This window comes from Chelonia mydas, chromosome 1, assembly GCF_015237465.2.
Source record: "Chelonia mydas isolate rCheMyd1 chromosome 1, rCheMyd1.pri.v2, whole genome shotgun sequence".
In the NCBI taxonomy this organism is placed as follows: Eukaryota; Metazoa; Chordata; order Testudines; family Cheloniidae; genus Chelonia; species Chelonia mydas.
The window spans coordinates 13,824,614-13,850,504 of NC_057849.1; the positions used below are offsets into that span (position 1 = coordinate 13,824,614).

General features: G+C 48.0%; 1 long non-coding RNA gene across 1 annotated transcript in view; it reads left to right on the forward strand.

Moving 5' to 3' along the window:
• Nucleotides 1-17,024, forward strand: part of LOC119565197 — a 31,265-nt gene extending 14,241 nt beyond the window's left edge. Inside the window, exon 3 of the long non-coding RNA XR_005223841.2 lies at nt 16,017-17,024. This is a non-coding gene — a long non-coding RNA (uncharacterized LOC119565197). The remainder of the gene's footprint in view (nt 1-16,016) is intronic.
• The last annotated feature ends 8,867 nt before the right edge of the window (nt 17,025-25,891 follow it).

Consider the following 25,891-nt stretch of genomic DNA (forward strand, 5'->3'; position numbering starts at 1 on the left):
AAAAAACACTGTGTCTGATGAAAGCAACCTGGGAATGTGAGGAGGAGGGATGGAATTATCCATATGGGTGTTTAACCCGGATATACTCACTCTTGAGAAGACCATCTTGGGCTCTTCCATGGCCCCAAATAGCTCAGGACCTTGGCTTAATGTCCCATTGGAAAGACTGAACTTTCGATACTGAATCAAAGCTTTCAAAATTACATTTTACACGCCAGACTGGCATAAGTTGTCACAACCTTCAATCAAGTCTGCCCGCTGTGAATTTGACCCTACATGCTCTAGGACAAAGGTGCTCAAAACACCTTTGTTCCTTGTTTCATCATCCTTCAGGTTTTTTCTTAATGCAGGAATGTTGCTAAAAATTGTATATTAGGGCCCCAGCATGTTCTTAAAGCGCCTTAGTTATTGCCTGGTCCATTTCTGAATTCAGCCCTAGTCTTCAGTGGCTGCCTGCCAGAATTACTTTCCTCCCTCACCACAGCAGCCCCTAGTGCCTCATCCACCCTCACAGTCCCAGATGGGTTAAAACTAGGCAGGCCCAGAGCCCAATTGTGTTGTGAAAATGTTGAGGTTTGGACACTTGTTTCTTGTTTCACGTGGGAATGAAAGGGGACCTTGCCAACGCTTTTGTGAGATGAGAGAGAGAATCTCTGAGTGTAGCCTGCTGGGGAGGGCGCCAGCCTGGAATATGGGAGACCCAGTGTTTTTCTTCTTGTTCCTACATCATTACACAGCATCCCTATTCTCCGTGATTCAGAAAAGGGACTTGAACCTGCATTGGGGCTGGTGCCCTGATCACTGGGTTAGAGAGGTGTGCACACACGTGCACCCATCTCTACAACATTTTTGTCGAAACCAAGACATTTCCGCAAAACACTTCCGCTTTCGCAAAACAGCCTTTTTTGGGGCTGGAAAAAGTTTTGCCACAGCTTTTTTTTTTTTTTACCGTCTATCTTAAAACCTGACCAGCCACTGGATTACAATGAGAAAAGGAGTACTTGTGGCACCTTAGAGACTAACCAATTTATTTGAGCATAAGCTTTCGTGAGCTACAGCTCACTTCTTTGGATGCATACTGTGGAAAGTACAAAAGATCTTTTTATACACACAAACCATGAAAAAATGGGTGTTTACCACTACAAAAGGTTTTCTCTCCCCCCACCCCACTCTCCTGCTGGTAATACCTTATCTAAAGTGATCACTCTCCTTACAATGTGTATGATAATCAAGGTGGGCCATTTCCAGCACAAATCCAGGGTTTAACAAGAAGGCTGGGGCGGGAAACAAGGGGAAATAGGTTACCTTGCATAATGACTTAGCCACTCCCAGTCTCTATTCAAGCCAAAGTTAATTGTATCCAATTTGCAAATGAATTCCAATTCAACAATCTCTCGCTGGAGTCTGGTTTTGAAGTTTTTCTGTTGTAATATTGCAACTTTCATGTCTGTAATCGCGTGACCAGAGAGATTGAAGTGTTCTCCGACTGGTTTATGAATGTTATAATTCTTGACATCTGATTTGTGTCCATTTATTACGTAGAGACTGTCCAGTTTGACCAATGTACATGGCAGAGGGCCATTGCTGGCACATGATGGCATATATCACATTGGTGGATGTGCAGGTGAATGAGTCTCTGATAGTGTGGCTGATGTTATTAGGCCCTGTGATGGTGTCCCCGAATAGATATGTGGGCACAGTTGGCAACGGGCTTTGTTGCAAGGATAGGTTCCTGGGTTAGTGGTTCTGTTGTGTGGTATGTGGTTGCTGGTGAGTATTCGCTTCAGGTTGGGGGGGGGGGGCTGTCTGTAGGCAAGGACTGGCCTGTCTCCCAAGATTTATGAGAGTGTTGGGTCATCCTTCAGGATAGGTTGTAGATCCTTAATAATGCGTTGGAGGGGTTTTAGTTGGGGGCTGAAGGTGACATCGTACCAAAAGGACTGAAGGTAAAAAATCCATTACAATCTACATACCACACAGACTATGCTGACAGCTTGTGCCACACGCTCTCAAAGAAACTGCGGAACCACCTGATCAACATCCTCTACAGCAAACAGGGAAAGATAAAGAATGAGCTCTCAAAAATGGATACTCTCATAAAAAACCAACCTTCCACACAAACTTCCTCGTGGCTGGACTTTACTAAAACTAGACAAGCCATTTACAACACACACTTTGCTTCTCTACAAAAGAAAAAGGACATTAAACTTTCTAAACTACTACATGCCACAAGGGGCCACAGCAATGGTTCTCTCAACCCACCCAGCAATATTGTTAACCTATCCAACTATACTCTTAGCCCAGCAGAAGCAGCTGTCCTATCTCGGGGCCTCTCCTTCTGCCCCTCCACCCCCACGAACATGATACAGTTCTGTGGTGACCTAGAGTCCTATTTTCGACGTCTCCGACTCAAAGAATATTTCCAACACACCTCTGAACAACATACTAATCCACAGAGACCTCCCTACCGACACTACAAAAAGAAGGATTCTAGGTGGACTCCTCCTGAAGGTCGAGACAGCAGACTGGATTTCTACATAGAGTGCTTCTGCCGACGTGCACGGGCTGAAATTGTGGAAAAGCAGCATCACTTGCCCCACAACCTCAGCCGTGCGGGACACAATGCCATCCACAGCCTCAGAAACAGCTCTGACATCATAATCAAAAAGGCTGACAAAGGAGGTGCTGTCGTCATCATGAATAGGTCGGAATATGAACAAGAGGCTGCTCAGCAGCTCTCCAACACGACTTTCTACAAGCCATTATCCTCTGATCCCACTGAGAGTTACCAAAAGAAACTACAGCATTTGCTCAAGAAACTCCCTGAAAAAGCACAAGATCAAATCCGCAGAGACACACCCCTGGAACCCCGACCTGGGATATTCTACCTACTACCCAAGATCCATAAACCTGGAAATCCTGGGCGCCCCATCATCTCAGGCATTGGCACCCTGACAGCAGGATTGTCTGGCTATGTAGACTCCCTCCTCAGGCCCTACGCTACCAGCACTCCCAGCTACCTTCAAGACACCACTGACTTCCTGGGGAAACTACAATCCATTGGTGATCTTCCTGATAACACCATCCTGGCCACTATGGATGTAGAAACCCTCTACACCAACATTCCACACAAAGATGGACTACAAGCCATCAAGAACACTATCCCCGATAATGTCACGGCTAACCTGGTGGCTGACCTTTGTGACTTTGTCCTTACCCATAACTATTTTACATTTAGGGACAATGTATACCTTCAAATCAGCGGCACTGCTATGGGTACCTGCATGGCCCCACAGTATGCCAACATTTTTATGGCTGACTTAGAATAACGCTTCCTCAGCTCTCATCCTCTAACGCCCCTACTCTGCTTGCGCTATATTGATGACATCTTCATCATCTGGACCCATGGAAAAGAAGCCCTTGAGGAATTCCACCATGATTTCCACAATTTCCACCCCACTATCAACCTCAGCCTGGTCCAGTCCACACAAGAGATCCACTTCCTGGACACTACAGTGCTAATAAACGATGGTCACATAAACACCACCCTATACCGGAAACCTACTGACCATTATTCCTACCTACATGCCTCCAGCTTTCACCCAGACCACACCACATGATCCATTGTCTACAGCCAAGCTCTGCAATACAACCACATTTGCTCCAACCCCTCAGACAGAGACAAACACCTACAAGATCTCTATCAAACATTCTTACAACTATAATACCCACCTGCGGAAGTGAAGAAACAGATTGATGAAGCCAGAAGAGTTCCCAGAAGTCACCTACTACAGGACAGGCCTAACAAAGAAAATAACAGAACGCCACTAGCCGTCACCTTCAGCCCCCAACTAAAACCCCTCCAACGCATTATTAAGGATCTACAACCTATCCTGAAGGATGACCCAACACTCTCACAAATCTAGGGAGACAGGCCAGTCCTTGCCTACAGACAGCCCCCCAACCTGAAGCAAATACTCACCAGCAACCACACAACAGAACCACTAACCCAGGAACCTATCCTTGCAACAAAGCCCGTTGCCAACTGTGCCCACATATCTATTCAGGGGACACCATCACAGGGCCTAATCACATCAGCCACGCTATCAGAGGCTCGTTCACCTGCACATCCACCAATGTGATATATGCCATCATGTGCCAGCAATGGCCCTCTGCCATGTACATTGGTCAAACTGGACAGTCTCTACGTAATAAATGGACACAAATCAGATGTCAAGAATTATAACATTCATAAACCAGTCGGAGAACACTTCAATCTCTCTGGTCACGCGATTACAGACATGAAAGTTGTGATATTACAACAAAAAAACTTCAAAACCAGACTCCAGCGAGAGACTGTTGAATTGGAATTCATTTGCAAATTGGATACATTTAACTTAGGCTTGAATAGAGACTGGGAGTGGCTAAGTCATTATGCAAGGTAACCTATTTCCCCTTGTTTTTTCTCACCCCCCCCCCCCCCCGATGTTCTTGTTAAACCCTGGATTTGTGCTGGAAATGGCCCACCTTGATTATCATACACATTGTAAGGAGAGTGATCACTTTAGATAAGGTATTACCAGCAGGAGAGTGGGGTGGGGGGCGAGAAAACCTTTTATAGTGGTAAACACCCATTTTTTCATGGTTTGTGTGTATAAAAAGATCTTTTGTACTTTCCACAGTATGCATCCGATGAAGTGAGCTGTAGCTCACGAAAGCTTATGCTCAAATAAATTGGTTAGTCTCTAAGGTGCCACAAGTACTCCTTTTCTTTTTGCGAATACAGACTAACACGGCTGTTACTCTGAAACCTGGGTTACAATGAGTCTCTCCTGGCAAGGTAGAGCGGGTGCTTCTCTGCCTCATCTCCAGCTCTGTTAGCCAATCCATGCATTGTCCTGTTGGAACCGGGCTCTCCTCTCCTAAGCAGTGCAGCAAGGCGTGTGAGATTAGACTGCCCCCTGGTGTGATGCTGGTGTCCCACTGGGTCCGGTTCATCTGCCTTGCCTGAATGTTGGATGGTACCAATCATGACCCTGCCTGATAAAGCTGTTTTAGGCTGATGGGCTCCATGTAAAGCTGCTTCCTTGCAGGGACTGAACAACTGACTTGCTCAACAGATGAGTTCTCAAGGAGGAGTTCAAGGGGTTGTGCTGTGGATCCTTGCCCCAGGCTACACGAAGTTCTGCCCTGTGCAGTGCGTCTTGGCTACGAACCATTTGCAGAGGAAGAATCTTGGGCTGAGGAGCTGGATTGCAAAGCATGCCGAGAGCTGCTTTCGGGGGCATGCACAGCCTGGGGGGGGGCGGGGGGAGGTTGCCCATGCCAACATGAGCACAGCAGGGAGCCAACCCGTGACAATGTCATGTCATGTGAAGAGAGAGCACAGTGCCTCCCTGGGCAAGGAATGCAAGGCATGGAGTTGGGCAGAGAGGGCGGCAGGCTGGCCAGGTGCAGATCTGGACTGTCTGCACCATCCCAGAGCTGGGGAATGTCTGGCTGTTCCTGCATCCCTGCTCCCAGCTGTGGTGGGCAGTGCTGAAGTCCAGTGGAATCACCACCACTGAGCTGATTGCAACAGTGTCGAAGTCCAAGGAATTACGCTCCACCATTTAACTAGTCTGGGAGTGGGGGGTAAGGACCCTGCCCCAACTGACTGCTCTCCCGAGTCCCCCAGCCGGACGGGCTCCTTGCCACAAGCTGGAAATGCTACTGTGAGGTTCCTAGGAAAAGGGTTATTTTTGCCAAGCTGCACTGTTTGCCATGGAATCGTTCCACATCCCAGCCATGGAAAGGAGCGGCAGATATCGCTTCCCGTTTGGGGTGGGCTGGCTGAGGGAGGAAAGCAAAGTCAAAAACAGAACAATCCATCAATGCAGGGCTGGGGAAAGAGGCTGACTTGACAGCCCGGTGTCTGACATCCTACTTATCCAGAGAACAGGTACAGTATGGGCAGCAGCGCCGCAAGCTTCCTCCACATTGCCCTCTGGGGTGGCACACCCCAGTCAGTCCTGCCTCTCTGCTGAGGCTACCAACCAGGAAGCAAATTGTGATTGTGGACGCCTGTCTGCTAGGCACTGACCTGATACACCCCTTTATTTCACCGAATGGCCATGGCACAGTGGTTCGTAGATTCCAGGGCCAGAAGGGACCATTGTGATCATCTGGGTCTGATCTCCTGTGTAACACAGGCCAGAGAACTGCCCCAAATAATTCCTGGAACAGATCTTATAGAAAAACACCCAGTTGTGATTTAAAAATTGTCAGCATCCACCATGGTAAATTGTTTCAGTGGTTAATTACTCTCCCTGGTAAAAATTTACACCTTCTTTCCAGTCTGAATTTGTCTAGCTTCAACTTCCAGCCACTGGATCACGTTAGACCTCTCTCTGCTAGATTGAAGAGCCCATTATTAAATATTTGTCCCCCATGTAGGTACTTATAGATTGTAATCAAGTCCCCCTTTAACCTTCGTTTTGTTAAACTAAATAGATTTGAGCTCTCTGAGTCTATCACTCTAAGGCAGGTTTTCTAACCCTTTAATCAGTCTTGTGGCTCTCCTCTGGTCCCTCTTCAATTTATCAGCATCTTTCTTGATATGTGGGCACCAGAATTGGACACAGTATTCCAGCAGCGGGCGTACCAGTGCCAACTACAGCAGTACAATAACCTCTCTGCTCCTACTTGAGACTCCTTGGTTATGCATCCCAGGAGTGCATGGGCACTTTTGGCCAAAGCGTCACACTGGGAACTCATGGGGTAACTTCTGCTCACTCTCAAGCTGGCCAGATCTAAGCCAGTGACCTATAGGGAAAAGGCCCTGCATCCCCAGTCAATCCTGTGAGCCATGTAATCAGAGAGAGGACTGGGAGATCGGCACATGCTTGCTGGGCAGCTCTGTTCTATTGTTAATGGGCTTTCGGCTGCCAGAAATTATGCCACTTTATCGGGAACATGGGGAAGAGTTTTCCATTTGTCTACTGGGACTAGTGTAAATGCCTGGTACTTCAGTTAGACTTTCCCCATTGTGCAAATATTGAGCCAAATTCATCCCTGTCAAGACTCATAGACTTTAAGGTCAGAAGGGACCATCATGATCATCTAGTTTGATGCCCTGCACTTTGCAGGCCACAATCTCACTTACCCACTCCTGTAATAGACCCCTAACCTCTGACTGAATTACTGAAGTTCTCAAATCATGGTTTAAAGACTTCAAGTTACAGAGAATTCACCGTTTACCCTAGTTTAAACCTGCAAGTGACCCGTGCCCCATGCTGCAGAAGAAGGCAGAAAAACCCCAGGGTCTTGGCCAATCTGACCTGACGGAAAATTCCTTCCCGACCCTACATATGGTGATCAGTTGGACCCTGAGCATGTGGGCAAGACCCACCAGGCAGATACCTGGGAAAGAATTCTCTGTAGTAACTCAGAGCCATCCCCATCTAGCGTCCTGTCTCTGGCTGTTGGGGATTTTTGCTACTGGCAGTCGCCAAGAGACCACATGCCATTGTAGGCAGTCCCATCACATCATCCCCTCCATAAACTGATCAAGCTCAGTCTTTAAGCCAGGTAGGTTTTTTGCCCCCACTGCTCCTGTTGGAAAGCTGTTCCAAAACTTCACTCCTCTGATGGTTAAGAAACCTTTGCCTAATTTCAAGCATAAACTTGTTGATGGCCAGTTTATAGCCATTTTTTCTTGGGTCCACATTGGCACTTAACTTAAATAACTCTTCTTCCCTCCCTGGTATTTATGCCTCTGATGTATTTATAGAGAACAATCTATAAATTTCAATCTCCCCTCAGCCTTCTTTTGGATAGGCTAAACAAGCTAAGGAGCTCTGAGTCTCCTCTCACAAGGTAGGTTTTTATTCCTCAGATCATCCTATTAGCCTTTCTCTGCACCTGTTCCAAACATTGGCTTCAGATGAGATCGGTCCACATTCCTTCCTCCCCTTGGTGTATAGAATGTGTGTGTCTGATGTTAGTATATTACATGAGAGAATTGAACTGACCTAAATGCTGCTAGCTAGGAGACATTGTTAAAATGCCTCTCAGCAGGGGGACTAGATGGCTTGCGGGGATTAATAAGAAGTCTTTCAAGTCCAGTCCACTGATTCAAATCTACTTGATGCTGATAGTCATGTGAGCTTATTGCCATCTGACAATGGAAGGGACTGGAATACGCTGGTGGTCTCAGTTCAGTTCCTGGGGGCTGTGTCAGACTCCGCCACAGCTGAGATGCAAAGGACTCAACCCCACTCTGACCATTACTCATGCTGGCTGCGAGTCAGAAAAGCATCCCTGCTCAGGACAAAATCTAAGCATGTGCTTAAGGCCTGTTATTAAAGTTAAGCATGTGCTTAAGTATTGTCCTGAATAGGGATAGACTTCAACATGAGCTTAAGCGTTTACTGAACTGGGGCCAGTGACAGGGCACTGTTGGAGAATCAGAAGATTCCACCACCTCCCTAGGTAACCCATTCCAATGCTTCACCACCCTCCTACTGAAGAAGTTTTTCCAAATATCCAACCTAGCCCTCCCCCACTGCAACTTGAGACCATTACTCCTTGTTCTGTCATCTGCTACCACTGAGAACAGTCTAGATCCATCCTCTCTGGAATCCCCTTTCAGGTAGTTGAAAGCAGCTATCAAATCCCCCCTAATTCTTCTCTTCTGCAGACTAAATACAGTAACTCCCCACTTAATCTGATTAGCTGTATTACGGTAGTGGCTAGAAGCCCCAGTCATGGACCAGCATCCCACTGTGCTAGGTGCTGTATAAACACAGAACAAACCTGGTCTTGCCACCATATGTGCTTTACCTATTCTGTGTGTGACAGATACATGGTCGAGTATCACTGTGTTTAAAGACACTGAGCAACAGGCTCTGATTTTCCTTGACACTGGCTTCTCCAACCAGCCCATGCTTCAGCTGAAATCATTTTGGGCCAGATTTTGGTAACCTTAATGTGAGTTAGCACCGTTGTCTGTGCGTAGCCCCGTTGAAATCAGTGAGACGACTCCTAGAATAAAGTGCTGCACACCATAAGGCTATCAGAATCTGGCCTTTAATAAGGGCTTGGAAAATTTGATGTTTTGGTCCAACTCCCTACCATAAAAGATACATATTTAAATGCCACTAAAATCAATTTACTGCCAACTGAAATTCCACTGTAGCATTTTTTCTTTAAACTCCCGAAAACGATAAGCAGGATTAAAAACTGGGCCCACGTTACAACCTTAACAATGGAGAAATTATTGAATTAGTGTAACAGATGCTGGTGGGGAAGCATCCGGCGGGGGGATGTTAAGGCAGCTGTTCGCATCCTTCCATTTCACAGACAAGATACTGTGTCTGGGGCTTATAATGGGCTTGATGGCTACTAAATTATTATTCGCAGCACCTAAAGGCCTCTTTGAGGTGGGTGCTGCACATATACATAGGAAGGGACAGCCCCGGCCCCAAGGGCTTATAATCTGAATATACAGGACGTGCTGAGCGAGGGAGAGCAGAAGGACTATCTGCCCCATTTTATGGATGCGGAACTGCGGCATGAAAGGACTTGGCTGAGTCAGTGGCAGAGCTGGGAATTGAACCTCGATGTCCTGAGTCCCAACTCAGTGCTTTAACCACAAGGCCAGCCAGCGGTTCTGCTTCCTGGTAGCCTGAGCAAGATGGTGTTCTTCTGTCCCAGGGGAGGGCTCCTCAGACTGAAAGGGTGAGATTTGTGTTAACGGTCCTTCCGATGGTCAGCGCTTCCTTCCCCACTTCCGAGCGAGCAGCAGAGGCCAGCAGCACTGGGGCCTGATCCGACCCCCCCAGTGAAGTCAGTGGCAGCTTTGCCTACAACAGGAGCAGGCTCAGGCCTAGAACTTCAACCTTCCTTGGGATGTCTGGTTTGCTTGCTACCCACTGCCATGTCCTCTGAGGGCCTGTGACTTTCCTGGCAGTGGGCTCTCCGCCAGGCCAGCCTGGGTGCCAAAACACCGCCGGGGAAGTATCTTGGTTCCTCCCCCATCCGCCTTTCGCTGCTGGAATCCAAAGCTTGGCCTGGCCAGGACTCTGCCTGTGTACAAAGAACCAGCTTCTCATTCAGCAGGCCGGGCATGCCCTCTTGTGGTTGTGTGGTGCAAGGACAGCCACAGGGGTGTAGCACTGGCACTGTGTCATTCCTCGCTAGTCCTACAAGGAGAATTATTGCCCTTAGACAAAGCTGGCATCTGTTGTTACAGAGAGCTGTGATCAGGTGAGAGACGGGGAGGTGAACCCTTAACTGTCCCCCTGCAATGCTGAAGATCTGGTAGAGACATTCTCCTCCTGCCATTGGGGGAGAAGATGCAGCTAACTCTGCCGCTGGGCGTGTGTGATCCAGATCTCCCGCTGGTGGGCTCACAGAACTCACCATTGCTACAAGTCACTCCTGCTGGCTGCTTTAACAGCGGCTAGGGGCTGTGTGGGTCCTTACTGAGGTGGGATGAGACACAATGATGGGTGCTAGGGAGGCAGCGTGCACAGCTGGTGCCGTACCTGAGAGCTTCACCCTTGGGGGCTCGCATCCATTCAGGAGTCCTCGCTTCACTCTGGGGAGGCAGGGAAAGCAACTTCCTGGTAACTCTGCTTGTCGGAGTGTGCCGCACCGTTCCCGCTCTTGAGCCTGGGCTTCCTGGACAAAGATGGGTTGGACCTCCCCAGGCCCTGAACTTTCAGCCCTCTGGGGCACTGGCACGTTGGGCAAGAGCACAAAATCCCCCTTCCCCATGTCCCATTCCAGCCGCCACCCCCTAGGCTGCCTGGGTCAGTTCCACAGCGTGTGAGCAGCTCCCACCTGTGCCAACTGCACACGCCCACCAATGGGGGCGGGGGGTCCCTGGGCATCCACCAATGGCGGCAGGGGGTCCCCTGAGAACTCACTGCGTGACATGACCATTTCCAGTATGGCAATAACCTACTGCCTCAGACCTGCATGCTCGAGCAGCGATGGGCAGGTAAGCAAGCATTAGCCAGGTTCCATCCTGCTCTATGGGTGACATTTTATGCAAACTTTTTAATAAGCTAATCTGCATATAGGCATAAGTTTGGGTGGATTTAGTGTTGGACGTGCTCTCTGCTCATCTACAGAGCAAGGTTCCCCCCACACTGGCCTGGCAACATGCCCTATGAAGTTCCTCTAGGGTTGTTCAGTCTCTGTGCCCCAGCAGTTCCTGGTGCCTCCGCTGTGGCTGCCAATCAGTGCGAAGCGTGGAAGTGAGATGGTGACGTGCGAGCTGGAATCGAGACCCCCATGAACTCAGATGTGGTAGAATGGAGCATTTGGGGAGAAGAGTGTGTGTAGAGGGGAAGGGAGGTTGTGGGCCTCTCTGCCCCCTGCTCCCCATTAGCCTTCCTTATTCTGCCAGGCAATATCTATCCCTGTACTGGACTCCGTCCCCATCAGCTCCTGTGTGTTCCCCTGTCCTCTTTAGTGTCCCTGGCCCCACTGGCTCTTGTGTGTTCCCTTGTAAATTTGGAAGGCCCTGTCCCCTACCCCATTAGTTACAAGTGTGAATGCTGTTCCACGGTGGGCTATTACAGATCTACAAATACCACCCATGGCTCTGAAAAGTGACATGAGACCAGTGGCCTGGCCTTGCAAGGAACTGAGTGCCTCCAGGGTTAGGCAACGGCACTCAGCCTGTCAGAAGAGCCACAAGGTCTCTCAGCCAGACCTGGAAAGCACCCCACAGCCCAGCCAGCTGGCTAAGCACCTTGCAGAAAGAGTCATTAATATGGGTCACTAATAGTGCGGCTCCCTTATATCTGAGTGCGCAGCTGAGCTTGTCAGGCAGAGCCGCACGGTGCTTGGGCTAGCACGGCATTTTCAAATGTCCATTACTGGTATCTAGTGTCTGTAGCAGCTTTGGCACAAAGCACCAAAGCATTTGCCATCTCTACTCTTCCGAGCTGCCAAACGTACCATGCACACAGAGGGAAAGCTGAGATCCCAGCCAGCCTTGTGGGTTAGGGAGGAAGCCTGAGTTACAATATGTACAAGGGACTTGCATTTACCAGCTGGAAAGGGCCCTCTCTGACCATGCGGGGTTAATTGGGCGAGAGCCAGGGGGCACGTGGGCCCAATGACGTAACCGGTTTACACCAGGGCTGAATCCTGCCCCAGGAGCAGGTTGTCAAAACAGCCCGGAGTGCTGACATAGCACATAGTTTATCCTTAATAAGGCATAAAAAAGCGGTTTACGTCAGGACTGGGGGTTGTTTTTTTTTTCAGAAACAGAAAAATGTTGGCCCAGCCTCCAGTTGATGAACTGATTGAAAAAGAAATCCCTGCCCTGTATTTACGTGCCCTGTGTGATATGTTCTATCGTGCTGCAGCCAGCCCCATCCCTTATCTCCTGTCACTGCCCTTGCCTTCATGGCTTGTTAAGTAAAATGATGGTGTCCCAGGCCCTGAGTCTACAAATGCTTAGACACCCGCTTAGCTTTACAGGAGTGGGCCAGTTGAAGTCCATGAGGCTGTTCCCAGGCTCTGTGTCAAGCACTTGCATAAATGTTTGCAGGGTTGGGGCCCTAGTGAATGGGAAAATTCACCCCGAGTTCTTTGACCTTTGTTTTTCCCTTGTTTAAACAAAAAGGCATGAACATGGGATCTGACGCTGCTGAAAGATGTTATAGTCAGGGTGGACTGAGCAGTTGCTGGGGATACAGGTGTCCCGGGTTCTGTTCCTGATTCTGCCACGGGATCACTGTGTAACCCTGGGCACATTTTTCCCTTCTCTCGGCCTCAGTTTACCCAGTTGCAAAATAGGGATAATACTGCTTACCCACCACTGTGGAGCACCTGGCTAGCACTATCTACCTTGGGGACTTACATGGCCCTGTTACCCTAGCATTTGTGTGGCTCACAGTCTCTAATGGATTTATTCTCACAATGCCTATGAGGTAGGGAAGTGCTGGTATCCCAGTGGTACAGATGGAGGACTGAAAGACTAAGGGCCAGATTTTAAAGGTACAGAGATGCCCAGTTGGATTTTCAAAAGCTCTGAGGCCTCTTAGTCCCGGGTTAGAGCCTCCTCTTTTAGCCACTGAAGCATGTTTATTGAAACCATTTCCATACATCTTATACAAATCGGCTCCTAACACACGTTGCCCCAATACTTCAATTTGTGCATTACACTTGCTCTTCTAGGTGGGTTTTCCTCATGCCACCCCTACTCGGTTTGTCAAACTGACAAGAAATGAAAAACACAGATAACCAAAAAGCAAAGCTACACACGTTACATGTTAAAATCAACACCTGCCATGTCACAATGCCCAGGATTGGTATTGCACATTATGAAACTATCATACAGCGGAGGAAGGGAGGGATCAGCAAGGAAAGCTACCTTATTGAGGTCAGAACATGTAGGGATAAAGTGAGACAGGCTAAAAGTCAAGTAGAGTTGGACCTTGCAAAGGGAATGAAAACCAATAGTAAAAGGTTCTATAGCCATATAAATAAGAAGAAAACAAAGAAAGAAGAAGTGGGACCGCTAAACACTGAGGATGGAGTGGAGGTCAAGGATAATCTAGGCATGGCCCAATATCTAAACAAATACTTTGCGTCAGTCTTTAATAAGATTAAAGAGGATCTTAGGGATAATAGTAGCATGACAAATGGGAATGAGGATATGGAGGTAGACATTACCATATTTGAGGTAGAAGTGAAACTCAAACAGCTTAATGGGACTAAATGGAAGGGCCCAGATAATCTTTATCCAAGAATATTAAAGGAGTTGGCACATGAAATTGCAAGCCCATTAGCAAGAATTTTTAATGAATCTGTAAACTCAGGGGTTGTACCGTATGATTGGAGAATTGCTAACATAGTTCCTATTTTTAAGAAAGGGAAAAAAAGTGATCCGGGTAATTATAGGCCTGTTAGTTTGACATCTGTAGTATGCAAGGTCTTGGAAAAAATTTTGAAGGAGAAGGTAGTTAAGGACATTGAAGTCAATGGTAAATGGGACAAAATACAACATGGTTTTACAAAAGGTAGATCATGCCAAACCAGCCTGATCTCCTTCTTTGAGAAAGTAACAGATTTTTTAGACAAAGGAAATGCAGTGGATCTAATTTACCTAGATTTCAGTAAGGCATTTGATACCATGCCACATGGGGAATTATTAGTTAAATTGGATAAAATGGGGATCAATAGAAAAATTGAAAGGTGGATAAGGAATTGGTTAAAGGGGAGACTACAACGGGTCCTACTGAAAGGTGAACTGTCAGACTGGAGGGAGGTTACCAGTGGAGTTCCTCAAGGATCGGTTTTGGGACCAATCTTATTTAATCTTTTTATTACTGACCTCGGCACAAAAAGTGGGAGTGTGCTAATAAAGTTTGCGGATGATACAAAGCTGGGAGGTATTGCCAATTTAGAGAAGGACAGGGATACCCTACAGGAGGATCTGGATGACCTTGTAAACTGGTGTAATAGTAATAGGATGAAATTTAATAGTGAGAAGTGTAAGGTCATGCATTTAGGGATTAATAACAAGAATTTTAGTTATAAGCTAGGGACGCATCAATTAGAAGTAACGGAGGAGGAAAAGGACCTTGGAGTATTGGTTGATCACAGGATGACTATGAGCCGCCAATGTGATATGGCCGTGAAAAAAGCTAATGCGGTCTTGGGATGCATCAGGAGAGGTATTTCCAGTAGGGATAAGGAGGTGTTAGTACCGTTATACAAGGCACTGGTGAAACCTCACCTGGAATACTGTGTGCAGTTCTGGTCTCCCATGTTTAAGAAGGATGAATTCAAACTGGAACAGGTACAGAGAAGGGCTACTAGGATGATCCAAGGAATGGAAAACTTGTCTTATGAAAGGAGACTCAAGGAGCTTGGCTTGTTTAGCCTAACTAAAAGAAGGTTGAGGGGAGATATGATTGTTCTCTATAAATATATCAGAGGGATAAATACCAGAGAGGGAGAGGAATTATTTAAGCTCAGTACCAATGTGGACACAAGAACAAATGGATATAAACTGGCCACCAGGAAATTTAGACTAGAAATTAGACGAAGGTTTCTAACCATCAGAGGAGTGAAGTTTTGGAATAGCCTTCCAAGGAAAGCAGTGGGGGCAAAAGATCTATCTGGCTTTAAGATTAAACTCGATAAGTTTATGGAGGAGATGGTATGATGGGATAACATGGTTTTGGTAATTAAATATTCATGGTAAATAGGCCCAATGGCCTGTGATGGGATATTAGATGGGGTGGGATCTGAGTTACCCAGGAAAGAATTTTCTGTAGTATCTGGCTGATGAATCTTGCCCATATGCTCAGGGTTTAGCTGATCGCCATATTTGGGGTCGGGAAGGAATTTTCCTCCAGGGCAGATTGGAAGAGACCCTGGAGGTTTTTCGCCTTCCTCTGTACCATCGGGCACGGGTCACTTGCTGGAGGATTCTTTGCTCCTTGAGGTCTTTAAACTACGATTTGAGGACTTCAATAGCACAGATAAAGGTGTGAGATTTTTTGCAGGAGTGGTGGGTGAAATTCTGTGGCCTGCGTTATGTGGGAGGTCAGACTAGATGATCATAATGGTCCCTTCTGACCTACATATCTATGAAGTATTCTCCGCTCTGTCCCACTGACATTTGACACCAGTGAGTTCCTTCCACGCTTCAAAGTAAAGAGAGAAACTTAATCCAATTCCAGTGTAAATTGTCTCTCTCTTTTCCTCTGCTGCAGAGAGCAAGGATACTTTTCTAAAGGGCCCCAGAGTTTTAATTTTAAGTTTGTTTTCACATATTAAACTTCTGCAACCTTTCTTGGCTGGAGCTCTTTGCCCTTATATTAAACCGGATGCGTTCCCATCCCACTTTCCCAGGCTTTTGTGACTTTTCAGTTCCATAAGAACAGTTTCGGAAATGTTAGACTTCTCTACCAATTAAAGATTAACTTTCCTAAAAGGAACCAGAGTTCACCCTTAAAACAATTTAACCCCAGCTGGTATTCTCTTCTGTTTCCTTGCAGGGCTGACACTGGTGAGACTGATACTGGACTACCCGTCCAGTTCTCGTGGCCACATTTTAAAAAGAATGTTGAAAACTGGAGAAAGTGAAGACAAGAGCCACAAAAATTATTTGAGGCCTGGAAAAAATGCCTCAATCTATTTAGTTTATCAAAAAGTAGATCAAAAGGATGAATATGTTAAAACCAGAAGGGACCACTGTGATCCTCCGATCTGCCCTCATGTATTAACACAGACCATAGAATCTACCACAGCCTGATTTGCTGGGCTGGAACACGTCCAGTCTGTTGTACTGACTGCTGCTGGTTTATAGATTCACAGATTCCAAGGCCAGAAGGGACCACTGTGATCATCTCGTCTGACCTCCTCTACAGCCCAGCCCACAGAACTTCCCCAAAATAATTCCTAGAGCAGCTTGTTTAGGAAAACATCTAAAGATTGATTTTAAAATTGGCAATGATTGAGAATCCACTGCATCCCTTGGTAAATTGTCCCAAAGGTTAATTACCCTGACTGTTAAAAGTTTGCCCCTTATTTCTAGTCTGAATTTGTCTAGCTTCAACTTCCAGCCATTGGCTCTTGTTACATCTTTGTCTGCTAGATTGAAGAGTCCTATATTATCAAATGTCTGTTCCCCATGTAGGTACTTATAGACTGTGATCGAATCACCCCTCAACCTTCTCTTTAATAGGCTAAATGCCTTGAATTTTTCATATAAATCCCCCCTTTCGATGGTACACTCTTTGCACTGATAAACTGTTTCCTGGCCCTTGCATGTTTCTCTCAATCCATCTTTGTTATTTGAAACAAATTGCTATTTAAGCCACAATGGCCAGTTAAAATTCAACATAAATCCACTTCCCTTCTTCTCGTCGGGTCGTGAAGTCTATAAGTATTTTTGACTCTTGGGTGTTTTTCATGGACTTTTCCCCCTTTCTTTCTGTTGCCCGTATTTCTTGCCATTCCTCTCTTAACTCGTTTGTAATTAGATTTTTAGACTCCAGTTTACTTAAAGGGATCGAGTTGCTTGTGTTGGACAGCATTTTTTGTCTGCCAGCTCATTACCCATCACCCCTACATGCGCTGGCATCCACGTACTACTGTGATTACACCCAGCTGCGTCAATTCTCTTGTTACCAGTGATATTTCATTAAGTATATCATCTCTGCAACCAGAAGTGCCATTTCTGATTGCTAGTAATCCTGAGAAGGAATGAGGCAGGATGGCCAAGGCGGCTGGGCGCACATCTGTGACTCAATTTAATACCAACATTATACCTGACAATTCAACCATCAGAATGGCAACCAAATTGATAGCCTTAGAGCTTTCTTGATTCCAAGCCGAAAAATGTACCATGCTGTTCCCTTTCTTCCTGTTCTTACATCTTTGGAGCTGTCAGCAAACATCTGGGAGTAGCATGCCCACTTATCACCAGTGTATGGATTTGCTGTATCTTGCCTATTTAACACTCTCCCCTGGGTTTCTCCTTGACCCTGGCTAACTTCCTTTCCTTCTAGGCAATGACTGCAACCCCTATCCCTACAGCCCCTTCCTCCTCTTCCTTCTTCTCCTTCCTGTGTTTTATGGCAAGGCAGACCCACTTGCTAAGTCTCTGACCACCAGGCACTCCTCAATGTTCTCACTTATACACTGCCCAGGGGTGTAGTTGGTGGGGGTCAGGGGGAGCATTGCCCCCCCAAACAGGGCTGGCCTTATGGGTGGGTGCCATGGTCCGGGGGAGAAGGCTCAGTGTATTTAACTTAATGCACCAGGATGGGCCCCTTCCAGCTGCCCCCTGACCTCCTCCTCTTTCTGGCCCCCCAGCAGCTCAGGGTGCCAGCTGTTTGGTGGTCCTGGTGGAGCCCACGCTGCCGCATGTCTCTTTGCATTGTGATGGGGAAGCAGGAGCCCAGCATGCACCGTCCCCTGGCACCATGAAATACGGGGAGGGAGGGCCCGCAGCCCAGCAGGAAGGCTGCTGCAGCAGCACCAGGAGGCACCAGAAAAGCAACGGCATCAAGCTAGAGCAGCCAATGCCTGAGTGGCCGCAGCTCCCACGCTCAGGTCACCACAGGGGGCAGCAGCAGCGGCTGGGGCTCCCCGGCTGAGCCATCCATCGCCCCAGCACTGGCAGCCCAGGTAATGCACAGCCTGGAGAAACATGCCACTGCAGATGGCGGGAGGGATCCAGCGAGTCAGGGGAACACTGGACCCTCAGACGCAACATGCCACTGGGTCAGCCCCTCTCTCATACTTCACGTTTCTCACACCCTCACAGACAGGGACACACACAGGCTCACACGTGTAGATACGCACGCACAGCACCACTCACTCATCCTGTCCTGGCATAGCAACTTGGAAGCTACAGCAACATAACCAAAGGGGGACGGAGACTGAGCCTTCAGGGTCCCTGTGTGAGACCTAGAAAAACACTGGGCCAGGTGCCTGGCCCCACAGGCCAGCGGTGATCCCACCGTGACTCTCAGCATCACAAGCCCCAGGCAGGTGTGGAATTTGCCACCCCCTGCCCAGACCCATTGGCCTGAGTGGAGCTGCCCCCCCCAACTATAAAGTCAAACTGCGCCAATGACACTGCCCCTTTACATATTCCACACTTTTGTTGCTAAAGAGTTCCCAATTGGGGTTTTTTTGTTTTTTAGATTCCAAGTAGGGGGACAATCATATTCTTCAGTATTAGCCTTTCCTTGACATATAATGAGTGTCAGGAAGTGGTCATTTCCCATTCCCTCTGCTTAATAGATTTCCCAGCTATGTTTACTTGCTACGTTGCTTGTGGCAATTCCCAGGTCTAGACAAGAGAAACTTCCACCAGCTGCATTAAATTTGGTAGGTGCTCCATCATTCAGAATTACTAAATTATTTGCATCAATGAATTGCTCTAGATATTTCCATTATCATTTTTCCTACTTCCCCCCAAACTGTTATGGCTGCATAAATCTCCACACACAATAGATGGGCTTGTGGCATCTGCAGTTCTCTCTTTCAGGTCCTTGGCCACTTGTTTTCTGCATGGGTTGTACACGTTATATATTCTTTATGCCGTGAAATTATTTTGCATCGGAACCTCAGTAGCATTATACTCAATATTAAGCCTTTTCACTTGCACTTCAGAATAATTTAGGACATTAGCAGCAGGGAGGTGAAGGACTCAGGGGCATCCAGGACACAGGGAGAAGCAGAATGTGGGATGGGTTCCAGGCCCCCTCTGCTGCCAAAAGCTGCCCTAGCTCTCCCTCCAGTAATCTGGTTCGCACAGATTTCCCTATCCTCTCCGGTCACCCCTGGTTCAACCACCCAACCCCCACCCCTCTGTAGGGTGCAAGGGAAAGACATTTGTGCCTGCTGTTCAGGACTACTTTCTCACTGGTGAAGAATGTCACCTGAGGAGCTGTACAGAATGGGTCAGCTAAGCATTTGACACCCTGTGTGTAATGAATTTGGCAGGTCTCAGTCCAGTTCCTAGCAGACAAGCATCCACATCTTAGCACTAAATGTCCTCCTATTGGCAGCCTCCTGCAGAGTGGCCAGGGACTGAACTGGCCATGACAGGAAATTAATGAGCCTCTCTCTCCTAGAGGTGGCATCTCCGGATTAGGGATGAGGTACGTTGGCAGAACGACTTGAAGAAAGCTTGCATTGCCTTTGCCTGTGGCTTATCCCCAGTCTCCAGGACTGTCTAGCAGGCATTTTTAACCAGCACTAAAATCACTTAAAAATAAATAAATGAAGGCAGAGGAACGGAGACAGGTCTAGCCTGCTCCCGTCCCAGCAACTGTCTTTAGTGACCTCTAGTGGCAGAATGAGTGAATACCTAGCTACTATGCAGTGCTTTGAAATCAGAAAGGCAGCAAACATTTCCGTCCATTTCAGTGCACAAATGTAGTCTGGGGTGGTTACCCATACACCAGCCATGGTTCTCACAGGTCAGTGTATGTGAAGTTGTGTTTTCCCAGGGCTGGCACCTGTGGCGGGGAGCTCAAATGACGCCCCCATACCCTCTCGCTTGGGCCAAAACTTTGAAAGGTCTCAATTCTGCCTTCTTCCTGTTCTACTCCTCTCATGGTACTGCCCAATAAAAGGAGAACTAACAACTTAAAATGCCTTGTTCAAAAATTTTAAGTAACACTTAACTTTCAAACGCCTGAACAGCAAATGTAACTTTTCTTGTCTGCATAGTAAACACTGGCATTTTTATCTGTTTGAATAATCAAAGTGGTGCTTTCCGTGCCCTCTTGGTTGCAAAGATTTGAACTGCTTCCTGCTGAATGTCCACAGTTTGGGCCAGCTCATGCTCTATTGAGATGGTTGCAAGGCCGACCAGCCTCTCCTGTGTCATTGTGGAGCGTAGATGTGTTTTTATTAACTTCATCTTGGAGAAGCTGCGTTCTCCAGTGGCAACTGTCACAGGAAGTGTTAGAAGTATGCGCAGAGCAACAAAAGCATTTGGAAAGAGCGTGGTCATCTTATTTGTGCACATATATTCCAGAACAGCCTTTGGAGTTGATGCTGCTGAAATGTATCTTGAAAGGGCTTTCAGTTCATCACCTAAATCACTTGCATCAATATTGTGCATGTCATCATGTGTCAACACTGTCTCTAGTGCCCTGCATTGCTGGTGTAAGTCTTCTTCAGGTATAGTGAGGAGTTTTGGAATATCATACAACATCCCAAATATACTGCTGTGTTCCTTGAGCTGCATGAAACGTTCTTCAACTGACTGTATTGCACAATCTAGCACCTGGTTAAAGAATTCAACTTTGAATTGTTGTTTGGGGTCTCTTACGGGATTATCCTGTGCCTTGTAATCAAAATGTTGTCTTCTTTGGTGATTCTTGTATTCTTGAATGGGTGGGAAAATAGCTTCAGTGCGAAGTTCCTCTGCCAACTTCTGTGCAGTCTTCAGAATGTTTTGAAATCCCTCATCTGACCGGTAAGACTGTAGGTATGACTTTGCTTTGTCCAGTTGTTCCATTGCTCCAGATATGTCAAGGTCAACACCTTGGAGTCTCTTGCTTACAAGATTTATTTCAAACAGTATGTCATGCCACAACACTAAGTCACACAGAAATTTGAAGTTATGTATGTTTCTGGTGATTCCCTCTGCCACTCTTCTCCCACGAACAATTCCTGTCATAGCGTTATCCTCTATAATGGCAACTCTGGCATCATCTACCTTCCCAATTTGGTGTTTGATAGGCTTTATCGCCTCCACTCGACTTTCCCATCGTGTGGCACTCAGTGGTTTCAGTGTCAGAGAGGATGTTCCCAGATTTTGCTTTAAAATTTGCCATCGATGAGTTGATGCAGAGAAAAATACATAGATGCTTTGAATTACATTAAAAAATTCAGCAGCCTCACTGGAAGCTGATGCTGCATCACTGACCACCAAGTTCAATGAATGAGAACTGCATGGGACAAAAAAAGCTCAAGGGTTTAACTCTCAGATCTGTGTCTCCACTCCTCTTGTTCTTTCCTCTCATGTTGGCACCCTTATCGTAGCCCTGACCTCCCATGTCAGCTATCGCAATTCCCGTATCTTCCAGCTTTTTAAGAAGCACATTTGTCATACCAGCTCCTGTAGTATCATCAATGTCAATAAATTCTAGAAAATGCTCTCTGACCGTCACCATTGCAGGGACATTTTCACTAGGTTCTGTTGTTGTTACAAAACGCACCATTAAAGTCATTTGTTCCGTATGGCTGATGGCAGATGTGCAGTCCAGAATAACAGAGTAATCTCTTGCTGACTTCAGATCTGCCTCAATCTTCTGTTTGACTTTTGTTGCCAGTAACTGTATGATCTCATTTTGAATTGCTTTTCCAAGGTAGTGGTGTGTGTACATTCCTTGAGTGGTGACTCTTCTTAGATGCTCCTAGAGTACAGCATCAAACTCAGCCATCAGCTCTACAATTTTAAGGAAGTTTCCATTGTTTGGCTCATACAGCTGATCTGAAGTGCCACGCAGTGCTCGGTTTTGGGTAGCAAGCATTCTCACAATGGCAATGAGCCTTTTCAGAACATTTTGCCAGTAAAGAGACTCTGATGCAATCTTCTCTTGATGCTGATCATCTATGGTGGCCTTTAACCTTAGTCTCATCTCAAGCTCTTTCCCCCTATGGAATGCTCTCTGGTGATTTGCTGCCTTCTCATGGCATGCCAGATTTCTAGCCAGATTTTTCCAGTCCTTTGTTCCTGTAGAACCCAATGTGGCTGGAACATTAGACTGGAAGAGTTTGCAACAAAAACAGTATGCAGCATTCTGGGTTTTTGAGTACATAAGCCATGGCCTCTCCACTTTGTCACCATTGGGAATTTCACGCCAGTAATGTGTTGAATGGAAACTTCTATTTTCATTGTCTTTGGGGATCATGAAGTTTTTCACTTGCTGTGGCCCATGCAGTACAAGGAAGTCCCTCAGGCTACTGCTCAAGTGGGTCCACAGTCCTGGGTCATCTAGACTTAAGGAACTAAACTCAGCAGCAGCTGTTTCTTGCACCTCCACCACACTCTTCTCTGATCTTCACTTTTCTTCAGGAATGTGCATGGTTACATCCATTTGTGATGGAGATATGGATGCTGCAGTAGCTGCCAGGTCACCTACACTCTGACTAATTGGAAGATCAGGCATCTCCTTACCACTCACATCCTCACTGGGGCCGGAAGGCTCACCGTGAACATTTGTGTTTGTGTATCTCAGGAGAGCTCCTTCCTGCTTAGATAGAAAAGCTTCCTTTGCTTTCTTTTTTTTTCTGAATGCTGCCCCAGAGGGGCGTTTTCTCCTTTCACTCATGACTGCTGTTCTGTGCCAGCTATAGTAGCTCCCAACACTCAGTTCGAAGGGACAAATAAGCAGGCTGGTAGCAGGGCCTGAGTGAGGGAAGATATTAGCTTCTTAAGGGCCTAACTGGCTCCTACTACTTCAGGTGACTGCCTGCTCTCCTCAAGTGGGTTCTGGGAAGCAGCAGGAAACAGGAAGCTCCCTGAGAAGCTGGTGCCAGACTCCTGGGGGTGCGAGAGAGGTACATAAGAGGCTCCTCCTCCTCTCTCTCCCTGCAGCTCCTGCTGTTTTCTGTTATTCCCTCTTACCTTTTCTCCTGCCTGCCTGTTATGTTTCTTGTGCCCTCCTTCCTCCAGCACAGCACTCGACCATCTCTGCATCTAGAGCAGAGAGAATACATATACACCAGCAGCAGACACAATTTTCTACACTCTGGGTCCTAGTGGCACCTCCCCCACAGTCTGGCACCTGATGCAGCCGGCCGCCTCAGTTCGCCTCATGGTAAGGCCAGCCCTGGGTTTTCCTGTCTGCCTCCTGGCGTGGAGGGATAGGGGTAACATGTGGAATGTTGAGGAGAGTAGGGAGCTGCCACCATGGAGTTCTCCCAATAACTGCAAAGGGTGGGGAGTTCTGGGATTTCTGGACCTGTAGGTCAACTCAGGTCTGCAGCATTTGTTTGCTGCCTGAGAAGCCCCATTATGTCCTAGTCTATCTCCCTCTCCTTTTCCTGCACCTTTCTCCTGTCCAGTCTTTCCTTCTTCCTGCCGTTGGCCATGTTGCTGCTCCAGGCATGGGCGATGAGTGCACCCCACCCCCATTTGGGGAGGCTAGCCCCCTGCTCTGTCCCTTCCGCCTGAGGCCCTGCCCTCCCCCAACTCTCGCCAGCTGGCTGGCCGGTGCAGCCCCAAACCCCGGCGCCCAGAGCAGCCCTGAACCCCGGCCAGCCCATCTGTGCCTGGAGTAGCCCCAAGCCCGGGCCAGACCACCCACACCCAGAGCAGACCCGACCCTGGCTGGCCCGCCGGCGCCCAGAGTAGACCCGAGCTCCGGCCGGCCCACTGGAGCTGCCCTGAACCTGAGCCAGCCTGCTGGTGCCCAGAGCAGTCCTGAGCCCAGGCCACCCAGAGGACTGCTGAGCCCTGCTGCGGCTTGGCCCTGTGGCTGTGGTGGGGAGCATTAGTGGAGGTTTGGGGAGGCTTGGCCTCCCCCAGCCTCCATTACCCACGGCCCATGCCTCCAGTCCCTTTCTTTGTGATCCGATGCAGAACTGGCTTGCAGGATCTCACTGGACATGGCCTCCCTCCTTAGTCCTCTTCTTTCTCCTCCTCATCATGGTAAGGCGTTCTGTGGGTGTGGAGGGGGCATCCCTTAAGGCTGCAATGACAGCAGCTGCTGATAAAAGGGGACAGATGTATTACTGCATTTACAGTCACAGTGGAAAGGGAAAGATATGTTTCAAAATTTCCTTCCTTTATTCCCATAACACCTTTTAATAAGACATGTTTATTGACATTTCAGCTTTGGACCAGAATGCCTCTGCACAGCACCACTCTCCAGCCCTGGCTATGGTGAGTATGGGACAAGGGGTGGGAAGGAACTTTGGTTGCATGAAACAATACAAGTATAGGGAATGGCACGGAACATTGGCACTATTTAATGCTGGTGGTTTTAGCTGATATCTCACTCCTGAGGATCACAAAGGCACAGAAAGCACAGCTGCTCCTGGTGTCTCAGAGCCACCCAGGCCCACATGCTCCTAGCCTGTTTTACTGCAATGATGCCAGCCAAACTCATGGCAGAGAGGTGTGGGAAAGTGTCCTACCACAGAGGAAGAAATACAGCAGTCATCCCGAGAAACCTTGTGAAGAGGACTGCAAAGTATCTCCATGAAAGTTTCATTGAGTTCTCTCACGTACGCGAACACACTGCTCCACATGCCCCCCCATCCCCGCCTAAGTTGATAGCTGAGTTGTTAACTTATGGATGGACTGGGCACCATCTTAAATTTAAACATTGTAAGAAAAAATGCATGCACACACTTACCCAAGTCCCCTTCATCACGCTCATCCAGGTTTGCCTGGTGTCATCTCAAACAGATCCTGTCTGTTCCTGGCCAATGGGAGTACAAACCTGGTGCTCAGGGAGGGGGCAGTGCGCAGAGCCCTGTGGCCCCTTTGCCTAGGAGCGGGGATACAGTGCAGTGCCAGCCAGAACAGGTAGGGACTAGCCTGCCTTAGCACTGCAGTACCGCCAACCGGACTTTTAACGGTCCGGTTGGCGGTGCTGACTGGAGCCGCCAGGGTCCCTTTTCAACCAGGTGTTCCGCTCAAAATCTGGTCACCTGGTCTCCCTACAGTATCTCCACCCTCCTCCTCCTTGCTGTACACAGTAGAGGTCTCTATCTCAGGCTCTGCTGAGGTATCCATGGTGATCTGTGGGGTGCTGGGGGAGTTTCCGCCAAGTACGGCATGCAGGTCATTGTAAAAGAAGACTGTCTGGGGCTCAGACTCCGATCGATTGCTGTGCTCCCTGCCCTTGTGGTACGCCTGCTGCAGTTCCTTCGTGTTCACGTGGCAATGCCGCTGGTCCCTGTCATACCCCTCTGTCTGCATCCCTCGTGCAATATGCGCGTAGATGTCCATGTTGCTGGGGCTGGTCTGGAGCTGTGTCAGCACGGCCTCTTCTCCCCACAGTCCCAAGACTATCTCTTGTCTACACCGGGTCGGAGCGTGTCTGGTGGGTGGAGCTGGCATGGTTGGCTGAGCAGTCACACATGAGAAGAGAGAGCTGCTAACGTGTGCTTGCTAGGGAAAAGACATTTCACTAATGTGTGTGTGTGGGGGGGGTGTTTAAAGCGCAGGGGGGCTTCTGTTGGCCGTGACCCCTGGGCCGTGGAGTTCACAAAGTGCTGGAGGACAGTTAGGTCGAGGCTTGCACCGCGCCGTGCTCAGTAGTACACCATGGCTTCGTGCCGGGCAGGGAGGTGGGGTCACTGTGCCGCTGTCTCTAAGCTCTGACGGCGGCCGGGAAGGAACGGGCATGGAGGTGCGGCCGTGCGCATCGATAGGTCGGTGCGT